A 12,272-nucleotide genomic window follows, 5' to 3' on the forward strand; every position below is an offset into this window, starting at 1 on the left:
AGAAGATCCCATGTCTAGGATGCGTTGCATACTGGCTGTTCTGAAGAATCTGTGGGATGCAATGCCAAACCCAGCTTCGGTGTCAAGGATGCTGTCGACGAGGGACTTGCACTTTGGGGGTAGGACTCACAGCAGACAGAGTCAAGGTGCTAGGTTTAAGATGGTTGAAGCCCTTTCTGTCTCTGAGGCTCTGATCAGGAGGCAAGGCAATTAGCTCTTGGAGTCACTCTGTTGGTCCTGGGTTCAAGATGCAGGTCCAGTCCTTTCACTCAGGCAGTAGGGCAAAAGAGTAGCAGTCCTTGTATAGCAGCACAGCAGTTCTTCTGAGTCTTCCGCAAGCCCATACGTATACTAAAGAGTTTGGTTTAAGGGTCCAATATTTATACCTGGTACCCACTTTGAAGTAGGGGAAGGTTCTGGAGGTTTCCACCCCCAGAGGTGCTTGGGATTTCCTGTCTTCCTGCCCTTGCCCCAAGTTGTTTTAAGTCACAAAAGAGTAATGTCAAACCCTTTGTGAGTGTGCTTAGGTGTTGTGCAAGTGTGGTAGGTGAGAGCTCCTTCTCCCCATGAAGTCAGAGATAGCTCATCCTGCCAAAACCTATTCCTCTTTGTCTGAATGTCTGAGAGCAATACACAAAGATGGGCTGCCAGCTACACTTAGTCATGTGACCCAAGATACAGGCTGCAGGCACCAAATGGTTAGGGGAAAACAAATGGCAACTTTCTAAATGTGGCATTTTCAGAATTGGGACATAAAAGCATACTTTAGCATTAAAGAGGCTTTTAAATTACAATTCGTTATACAGCAAACTCAACATTCCTACTTGCGCCCCATTGCAAGTCAACGGTTAGTAAATGTAATGAGACAACCCAATGTTATGCTATGGTAGAGGTTGGCCTTGAAGTAGTGAAAAATATATGTAAGAGTTTTTCAGTACCAGGAATGTAAAACTTAAAAGTACATGTCCAACTCACTAATTCAATTACTTTATTCGGATAAAAACATATCCATAAAAGAACAATTCTCATTACAGCGCATAAAATGCACAAATTCATAATAATCATTATAACAATATAAAACCAGATACGATAAAACATTGTTCATAAAGTGCTGATCGTGTTGCAGGCATGCAGAGCAGTTTTCAGGAAAGCGCCTACACGAAATATCAATTCATCATCTTCCAAATTAAGGATAATCCTATATCCAGCTTCAAGGTGAAAAGGTGAATATTCTTTGAAGAAAGGTATCAAAAACCATTTGGCATACTTCATATAAAACGTACAAAAGAATAAAAAATGTAATGTAGTTTGCCTGCTCTGGCCGTCACATGAGCATGGCAAGAATTCTAGGTTGTCGTGAAAACCAAGAGGGAAACAAAGTAACAATTTCACTGTGCCAGCCCTTAGACAGAAAAGGAGTCCCCTCTCCCAATGGCCTATAGGATTTGTGAGATAGCTAGCCAACTGATAATAATTGTTCTCATTAGACATAAAAGTAACTATAGTTGGTTTTCTGGACTCCCTATCAAGTCTAGCCTTACTATCACACTTATAGAGTGCCGTCTAGAGATCTTTTTTGCTTACGGTATCTATCTCATTTGGGCTTACAAAAATGTGTTCATAATTAACGTTGCTTAGACTCAATCTTACTTCAGCTAGCCAAAGAAAATCCATTCCCTTTTCACACTTAAGGCAATCTCCTATAATCTCTCTTGTGAGGAACTCCGCTGGATTTTTCCAAATGGCTAGCCAGAATAGAGCAGGGCGGACCTTTATATAATCTTTAATGTAGTGTAATTTTAGTTTGCAATGGCAAACATATTGGGACGTAGAAATAAGGGCACCCTAAAGTTTCCAACAGAACCTATATTCCTCACACTGGATACTAAACTCTTTGAGAAGCCCCATACCTCTGCGCAATAGGTAAGTTTCCTACAGAACCTATTTTCCTCACACTGGATACTAAACTCTTTGAGAAGCCCCATACCTCTGCGCAATAGGTTGCCGTACGTATACACTGAGATTTTAAACAAAAATTAAAATGGCTAAAATAACCCCGTCTTCATAAGTTGGGGGAGACTATGAACCGAATTGATAGCTATAGAAAACATATTCCTGCAGTATACCATATGATCAGACCAAGAACCATTAGCAGCAAAGACCAACCCCAGATGGGCAATAGTGCTAGTACATTGAAACTTTGATTACCCACGGAGATGGAATTTAAAAGGCGCTTCCTCGGCCCGCAAGCCATTATAAAAGATTTTTCAAAAATAGTGCATAGGTCTAAACTGGCCAGGAAGTCGACAAAACCCAGCACTAAAAGGCGTAGAGCATTAGGTGTGTGGCCCATTATTACCGCATCCTCAGCGTATAATAGGGCGGGAAGCATATTACCGTTAACACATTCCCAGAGCAGGCGCTAAACTCATCCCTGCTCTTTCATATGCTGCTGATGCAGTTCTACTTGCAAGGACACCAATGGCGCTCAAAGACTTGTAAATACTTTTATTGATTTTATGGTCTCACTCGACCTCAATATCAATTTCTCGAAGTCCCATATAATGTTGTCTGGCAAAACAAAGCACGAGACGTGTACGCTCTTACGCACAGGTGGAGAACTGACAAATGTTGCTACATTTCCCTATTTGGTTATCTTGTTTGATGAAAAAGGTTCTTGGGTAGCTCAGCGAACACTCAAAAAAACCATCCTATCTAGATCAGCAGGAGCGACAATGGAGTTTGCCAGGAGAATGGTGAGCAAACCACTACGACCATTACTGAAGGTCTATAATGAGAAATGTATACCAATGGCTGCGGATGGCAGCGAGGTATGGGGCTATAAGGAGGTTGGTGATCTGCAGGTGGCTGGAGATAAATACCTGCAGAAACTATTATGTGTACACCCAGCACCCCATCTTTTATGGTGCATGAAGAACTAGGGCAGGGTCACATCTCTGACCATATAGCAGTGACCCCTTTAATATGGTGGCTAAAAATATGGTCTACCCCCACACATACGCTGAACCAAACTGTTTTAGAAGATTGTATGAGAGTCGACAGGGTGGCTGACATTCTTAACGGTTACATCTAACAGCAGGTGGTGAATGTAGGGTGCCCTAAGCTTTTTACACATCTGAGACAAATGCACCGTGGTGAGTTGAAAGTAATTAAAAGTACATTTTTAGTCGCAAGGATGGTGGAAAGGGAAAAAAATGAACTTAAAAAACCCATGATAAGACAGCACATAATCTTGAGTCCTGGGTCTTTAGAACAATCCTTCTAGTCTTATATTAAAAATCTACACCACCGTTTTCTTTTATTAGATTTAGGTTCAATTGTATTCACTGGTGCCTCACTGTTCTTATGGGTTTTTCGAAGACTAGGGCTTTAAAGCCCTGCTGTATTGATGATTTCTCGGACCGAGATCTCTTACACTTTATGTTCTTCTGTGGATTTTATAATGATCTTCAGTCAAGATACATTTTACCACTTTTAAAACATTGTAACTTTGCACAATTGAGGCCAGCCCTGATATATCTGCAAATGTTGTCCTCACCTTTGATATGTTTCGGGGTTGCCAGTTCTTAACAGGAGCCCTACGGCGAAGGAAAAATTTGATCATGCGTTGATTTGTTCCTAGAATTGTTATTCTTTAGTGGGCATTGTTTTTAATCATTTGTTAGTACTGTAACAGAATGTACTTTATCCAGGTCTAAGAAGGTGAGGTAGTTTTGACATGTAGTAGTTTTTTATATTTTTATTAAAATTAATATACACTAGGGCTTTGTTATTTACACATGGAAACTTCTACATGAATGATCGGTTTTGCCCTTTTATCAAGTATTGTATACGCTTTTACTATTTTACTCTTGGGGTATGCAACTGTGCTTTTATGGTCATTATTGGCCGAATAAAGTTTTATTTGACTTGACTTGACTTGACTACCATTAACTCTGGGGACATCATTAGTGAGCACTGTCATAGATTTTTTGGGATTGTTGATATATAATAAAAAGTAGAGGGGCCAGAACACATCCCTGCCTCACCCTCTACAGACTCTGATGTCATTAGAGACCTCCCCAATATTATGCAAATATGCTAAAAAGTGTACTAAAACCTCGTCTAACTTGTATTCTAATAAAATGGATCATAATCACGCCCGATTAACATAGTCAAAAGCTGACAGTAGCGGTCCGTGGAGGGAGTTCCTTGGGGCGGTGAGGTGGGGCGATGCAGTGCGCGCAATGAAATTTGTTTTATTTATTTAAATGTGTACTTACCTCCGTTCATCCATATTCCGGTGTTTACATTTCTCCCCCGCCCCGCCTCACTGCCCCACCGAACTCCCTCCACGGACCGCTACTGAAAGCTGAAGTCAGGTCCATAAAATCCAAATATATTGGTGGCCGCTGTGCAATAGTATATTTCCCAATTATTAGGTTGAGATTTAAACATTGTTCAATAGTGCCTACTTTACTCCTAAAACCTAGTTGACATGGTTGTAATATAAAATTATCTTCAGTCCATTTTTTAATCTTGTTATATAAAACCCTCCCTAAGATTTTCAGAGTATTATCACTCCGGGAGATAGGTCTGTAACAGCTAAGTTGGTAGCGATCGACCTTTTTAAAAATTGGGACGATAATACAAGTTGACCAGGTACTTGGTAATGGGGCATTAGTTAAATTATTAAAAACATTTAGCAAAAGCAGGGGCCCAAACATCGGGTTTGAACTTAATGAGATCAATGGGTAGTCCATCAGGGCCCGGAGCCTTATTGCCCAGGCGCTGGTGTAAAGCTTCCTCAACTTTAGAAAGGGATATTGATATCACACCTCACTAGTTATATGACAGCTAATCGGTGTTAGTGGTTGTCCCATTGCTCTCATGTCTTTAACAGCAACCCAAAAAGTTTTCCCATTCTTTAAACTAGCGGCATCCCATCGTTCATTTATTAATTCTTCCTTTCTATGGGAAATAGCTAGCTTATACTTCTGTATGAGTGACTTGATTAAAGGATGGCACCTCTGGTTGGTTGATGGGGCCTTGTGAAGCTGTCTATTAATTGCTGAACACTCACTATTGAATCATCTAGGTCCATGTGGTGTAGCAACAGCAGGTTTTGATAACGCAGATGTTATAGTCTCGCAAAGTTTGGTGAATGACCTAATTACCTCGAAAATGGAAATCCTGTGCTGTCATACAGAAGTTGATCAGTCTCAAATTATCTCTAACCACCATATGAAACAAATCAGTGTTATTAACCCCTCTCACACTAATCTTAATTTATCTGTTGAGGGTACCAAATTCCTAGAGCCACATTCTGTTTTATATGTCGGCCTGGGGGACAATCTCAACACTACTTTGATCGGATTGTGATCACACTGGTGTGTGGGAGCAACCTCAGCTTTCAATTAAAAGTCATCAATGCCGGGAGAAATGAAGATATAATCTATAGTAGTGGTGCTGCTCCCTCCTCTGAATGTTGGATCAGATAAGTTATTATAATTAGTTACGGCAGCAACATTCATAACATTGCTCAAATCATGATTTCGCAAATGCTCCTTTAACTCCACACCCCTGTGGCAAGTTTGTCCTCTGCTGCTGGGCCTTGGAACAGCAGTGTCTTCGTTGGGGAGCTTAGCATTAAAATCACCCCCATGCAGATGCCAGCTATTTTATCAGAAACGGTACAGTTCTTTAGGGTGGTGACAAAGTCAAATAAATTAATAAAGTTTCTATTGGGAGAACTGTAAAAATCATTATTATAAAAATTGAGTAGATAAATAGATATCCATCTTTTATATAGTAAAGCTTGAAATGTATCACTTCAGGTGTGTAAAACCTTAACACTACCACTTGCACCCAGATTGAAAGGCCACCGGACGGTCAACCAGATTTGGGATTTGGGGCTACAACATTAAAACATTCAAACCCTTCAAGATATATGCCTTTAGTGGCCCAGGTTTCTTGGAACATAAGACTGTCCCGCTGTCTAACTAATTCCAGCCAGTCTGCTAGATCTTTTCTAGATTGTAGGCCAGCGACGTTCCAACTAAGTATGTTCAAATCTTGATTGTCACAAGCCTTAGGGATAGTTATAGCAGCATGATCATGTGTTTCAATTATATGCAGAGGGCATATAAATTTATGGTTGACCCCATCAGTCTCAAGGGGCAGCGGTAGTCAATCCTGGGCATCCAAATCGGACAGTGCTGTAAATTTATTTTGGACAGCTGGAAAAACAGGCTCATTTAAAGTGCATCTGGAGGTTGGTTTATAAAAGTAACCCAATGGTAGAGACCACATTTTTGACAGATTGGTAGTTGCAATCTCCTGACTTCTCAACAGTGACCTTACCATAGATGGTCTACAGAAATTAATAACAATGCAGTCCCGTCTATGTTCTTATGTGAGTCACCTACCCACCCCACTCTTCATACCATGATTATCTCTTTCGCATTCAACACATTAAATCTCTTTTTCTTAGACAGCCAGACCGCCAGTCCACACATTTGTTGCACAGTTGATCCCAGGTTTCCCTCTGTTCCTTCTTGAGGTTTGGTACCCCTACTAGCACCGAAACATAGGGGCAGGCTGCCGGCGGCTGTCCCAGCACATCTGTGTTAGGCCTAGGATGGATTCTACTCGGTGGGTCAGATGTTATACTACTAAATGTGCCCAGGTTCTGTCGGTCACCAACTGGTCTATTAATGAGTTTGAGTGTAAGAGCAGGGGGCACAAATGAGTCGATCCCAGCCGAGGTTAGTGGATTGTCATTAGAAAAAGAGGTTTCAGCACTGTATTAACCTTAGGGAGGAGGCACTCCCTTAATTGAGTGCATGTTTTAAAGTAGTATATGACTAAGGGGCAGCAGACAGGCATGTAACAGTAAAGGATGGGTTAACTTTAGATACAGCATTGGGTGAAGAGATTGACAGCCGCCGGGGACAACATTAGTTTGGACTGTCTCTCCCCGTTGAGTGAGTTTATTCATTACAGTGTCCAAATTATCCAAACCCTTCCATAGAGATGTACATTTCATGTCTATCATATCACTAATATATGAGCAAACAGTATTAATGAAAGCATCCCCAAGGTCTGGTGCGGCAGATACGACTTCCACCTGAGTGCAAATAGAATGGCTAGACTTCCCGTTTGACACTGGTCCTGAGATACTGGCACTGGATGATGATTGCACCCAAGGAGACAAACAGCTGTGGGATGAGCTAGTGCATAGGGGCTGTTTCCTTTTGGTACAGACAGGCTTCCCAAACTTCCTTTTGCGTTTTGTAGCCAATGCTACTGCAGTTGTTGGAGTACCCGTAAGTGGCTGTGTCTCGGGCATGTTACGCCCTTGAGCACCAGGAGTGCTCCCACTAGGAAACAGCACCTTATTAGAGCCAACTGACTAATGCAGGGGGTCGTTAGGTATAATAGTAGGTGCTGGGTCAACTAATAACCCTCCAAGTGCAGAGCCAGTCTGTACTACCTCACTTCTTAAGGACAGTCTGCGCTGTTAACTCAATCTCATTCAACACAATGCTGACCACCCTCCCCAGCATACTTTCAAGAGTGATGGCGAGACTTGCAGGTGGTGGGCCAGTACATTTCCCCATCACAGTTATTTGGCCAAACTATTACCAATCCAGTGATAACTGGTGAACACTCACCTCTAGTCTCTATGCTGGCGCTCCTATATTACTTAAAAGAGAGTGAGCCCAGCTCAGCCTTTGCCGGGCCGCTGACGGGTGCATATGGGCATGCCCTTGGCCCGGGCTTCACCCTGGCGTGGCCCAGGTGCGTCTGTGCATGTTCTGCACTGAGGGAGCCCTGAGCTGCTTCCTGGCGTGCCGCGACATTAGTGGCGCAACTGCTGCAAGGCTGGCTGAGGGCTGGAGTCCTCCTCCCCGAAGTGGCGATGACGACCCAAGCTGCTTGAAGAGCCGCCTGGCGTGCGGTGACGTTAGTGGCCCAACTGTTGCGAGGCTGGCTGGGGACTGGAGTCTTTCTCTCCAATGTGGCAGTGACAGTCTCCTGCGCTGCGGGAGCCCCGACCTGCTTAAAGCGCCTCCTGACGAGTGGTGAAGTTGGCAGTGCAACTGCCGCAAGGCTGGCTGGGGGCTGGAGTCCTGCTCCCCAATGTGAGGATGACGGGCTCTCCCCATTTCCAACTTTTTTAATATATTGCACCCTGCCCTGCGGGCTGCTCTAGGGCCTACCCTAGGGGTGACTTTTGCCAGGTCGAAATGGCTGGTTAATCTGCACAAACAGGCTGCATGGCAGACCTGAGAAATGTTTACAGGGCTACTTAAGTGGATCGCACAATCGGTGCTGCAGGCTCATTAGTAGTATTTAATTTTCAGGCCCTGGGTACGGGTAGTTCGGCTTTATTAGGGATTTACAAGTGTAGAAAATGTGCCAATTGGATGTAAACCAATGTTACCATATTCAGGGAGTGAGCACACGCGCTTTAACACTGGTTAGCAGTAGTAAAATACACAGAGTCCTAAGGCCAACAAAAACGAGATCAGCAAAAATGGAGGACTTAGGCAAAAAATTGGGTAAATACCACCCCAAAGCTGACAGGTCTAATATGTAGGAACATAGATTAAGGATTTTCTATTAAGAGAATTATTATCATTATTTCACTGCAGAATTACCACTTATAACTTTTTTAAACAACTATTAGAAAGAAGAATAAATCAGAAGGTGTGCATGGCAAAAGCATTATAACAATTGACAAAAGGCTTAATGACATGCTTTGATTTAAGTGAGTTTACTACATAAAATTATTTTAAAATGTCACAATTTTATTGAATTTGGAGCCTGGTTTAGGTTTTGACTAATGGCAGTCCATCTATCAAGGTGCAGAGGACAAATTTAGAGATGACCAACTACTGTCCTCACCTTTAAAGTACAAAAAAATGGGTGGAAGGCTGCTGTCTCTTTTGATGACTGTTCACCAAACTTTTAAACTTGTTTTGTTTTTCAGAAGTAACCACCTAAAGTGGGAGGTGGTTGTGTTTAATCAACAAAAACCAAATAATTATACCCATACTCTTGGAATTTTCTGCCAAGATGAAGACATAATTCTTTGTTTTTTGGACAGGAACAAAGTACATTTTACTATCCACCCTAAATTGGGCAGATGGGGTAATGCTCTTTCTCTGACAGCCCCTACTCCATCACGACTTTGGAAGCAGCTTTCCATCAACAGAATCAACGAGGGATCCATTGACGAAAGTTTACAGTCTGCCCATCTCTAAATTAAGCCCGGGCAGTGAACTCCACTCCGTTCTGAAAAACTGAGTTTTTTCCTCACTCGCAATCCCTAATGTCAATTTGGCGAGCTCAAGCGAGGAAAATCCACCTCCTGGTGGGATTTTTCCTTGCTCCCACTCCCCAACATCAAGTTGGCGATCGGAAGCGAGAAATATCCACCTCCTAGCGAGATTTCTCAACGCGGGCGGTTGTATTTCTCAATGCAGGCAGTCGTGGGTGGTCGTGACCGCTCGTGCTAAGAAACCTGTTTGCGTTATAAAAGTTACCAATCAAGTAGAAAATCTACTTGAGCGGCAGAACAGAAGCAGCGCCCTCTTGCGCTGTGCATGGTGCCATTCATGTTTATTTTCCAGCGCAGGGCAAACACCTGGAACTGAAAATCAACGCGAACAGGTGTAACCAAGCGCACTCCACCGCTTGCGGAACTCTGCGTAGTGCGGTGGAGTTTTTGGGTTCAGGCTTATTCTAAATAAGGAAGGCAGATTGAGAGTTTGGTGGACAGGTACTCCATAGTGTTTGCAACATAGCACTCTGTCCTCCAGACTCTAAATCAGGCCTTTAGACTTTTCTCCAGAATCACATTTTTTCCGGAGACACAATTCCTGAATAAAAGCACATTGATTGAGTAAGCCAGAGCATTTTATTTTACAAAATGTAATTACTGAACACTTTGTAGTTGTCGTAGTATCCAGTTTTTGTGTATTCACTCTTGATATTGAAATCACTCTTGTATTAAATGCAAAGGCCCTCTTGTGGTCACAGATAATATTCTGCATTGTCTTTCAATTGATTCTGTCAGACAATACAAATTAGGTAGTTGGCTATGCATGAATCAGGATGGCTTATGGGTAATTGCTATGTGCATATTACATTCAATCACTTTTTAGTTGGCCTATACATTACACACAGTCACAAAGCATAGGCAAAGCATGCTTGGCTAACCACAAAAGGGTTACAAGAAACCAACAATGGCTTTGCACCCAGAATTATTTCCAGTTGGTCAAACTTATTCGAGCATTTCCATCAACCACATTTGTGCTATTTAATTCATCTTCTCTCCTGATTCTTTACATCTATCAAAAAAATGCATGCGTTAAATTTTCACACTGCGTACAAAGACTGTTGATACAGTGGATTAAATGTCAAATTAGTCAAAATGCACATTTGCTTATTAGTCCTGTGTGACCAAGGGGCCAATTTAGTGTCCATTTGGATAGCAGAGGCATTATTTCCGCCACCTTGACGGGATTTTGTCTGTGAGATGTAGAGATGACCCCTAGCCCAGCAGCCATATCTGTATCTTGAAAGATTCCTCCATCACCGTGAATTTTGGTGCACAACCACCATCGGTTCAGACAGCCAGTCAGTCAACTTTTAAAAAACAATTTCCAGAAAAACAAGCTTCCAAACCTATGTTTCTTTCTGAAAAACAATAAATGACCCCTTTACCCTAAGAGTTCTCTTTCAGGGCTTGTGAGTGAGTTCATTCTCAGGGCTTGGGAGTCATTATTTATATTTTACTGACAATCACTGAAGTATTACCTGGTGCCTTGGGCAGAAAAATAGGACATTACATTGTCCATCCTAAACTGGCTGGGTGATCTTTTGAATGCCCCTTCTTCATTGGCTTGTCCCTAAATGAGGTGGAGTACCCTGACCACCAAACTCTAAATCAGTCCTAAATGTGTATAGGTGCTTGGTGATAGACATTTACCACTTTAATTTAAAAATGCTGCAGTCATTTTTGGGCAGATAAAATATTTACATTCTTGTTTAAAAACAGCAAATCGGAATTTGAGATAATAAACTCAAACCTGCTGAGTTGCCAGAAATTAAATTAGGGGACGTTATCCACTGGATTTTGATTGTCAATTAATACATAACTATGATGTTGGTAAATGCATTTTTATGTTTTGAATTGTTGAAGTCACGATTCCTTATGTAAGTCATTGATTTTTTCAAATTCTCATATCATTGTTTTGGAAACTGCCAGGCATTAAGAAATTGGCGCAACTAAATCTTTAGATTTTTGTGAAAAGTGGGTTCTCTATCACAAAAAAAAGAATCAGTTTAAAAGCCCAAATAACAAATTAAACTTATTCAGAAATTTATTTACTCAAAAGGTTTGGCTGACTATTATGAAATAATTCATATTGATGCAGATAAGGATCAACTTAATTGCCCCACTGTCAATTTCTCCTCAAGCTACTAAATTGCCACCAGAGAGAAAAACGCATGACATTTTTTTAACCCCCTGACTTGATATTAGACAAGTGTTTTAACAACATGAATTTAACAAATGTGGCTGAAAATTTAAAATCCATTCCACAAAGTGATTAACTGCTACTCCATCGATGACACATAGCAAGTTTCAAGTATATAGGTTGTTGGACTTGGCCCATTTTGGCAGGTTCACCCCTAAACTATTTGCCTGGTCTGTAACCTGGTGTTGGTGGTTTTAGGCCTCTAGGTACTTTAGAATTGTGGTCCAGTGTAAAGTGCGCGCGCTCTCTGTGTACATGTGGTGAGATTGGTCTGCCCTCCCATAGGAATGCATTGGGGATCACCTGATCAGTGTGTGTCAGTGGTAACTCATGGTATGGGAGGAGCAGAGTGGTCGAGTTTAGTATGTATGAAATGGTGAGAATAAATGCTGCGCAATGGTGTGCGCAGATTTATTATGACTATGGGAGAAATGCCACTTTCTGTGTGCTATGTGTCTGCCTGCCTGATGTGAATTGCATGTCTGGCTTGTGAGTGACAGGGGCTGGGAGGTGTGAGTGGCTCCAGGAGGGGTAGGGTGAGTCAGCGCTAGGCTGATTGGGACATCTACATTTTGAGTCGTGGGATGAGAAGTCCCTGGTCCCTGAATAGGATGGTGCCTGCCATAGTGAATGCTGGCTCCGCCCCCCCTGTGGTGTGTCTGATGACTAGCCCCCACCTGACACAGGGGAAGAGGAGCTTGCAAAACAAAGTGCTCCAAA

General features: G+C 42.2%; 1 protein-coding gene across 1 annotated transcript in view; it reads left to right on the plus strand.

Annotated features, from left to right (window-relative positions):
- ASB2 (ankyrin repeat and SOCS box containing 2) overlaps positions 1 to 12,272 on the plus strand; it is a 274,707-nt gene that overhangs the window by 219,847 nt on the left and 42,588 nt on the right. The window lies entirely within an intron of this gene.

The sequence above is a fragment of the Triturus cristatus genome, chromosome 9 (genome assembly GCF_964204655.1).
Source record: "Triturus cristatus chromosome 9, aTriCri1.1, whole genome shotgun sequence".
Taxonomy (NCBI): Eukaryota; Metazoa; Chordata; class Amphibia; order Caudata; family Salamandridae; genus Triturus; species Triturus cristatus.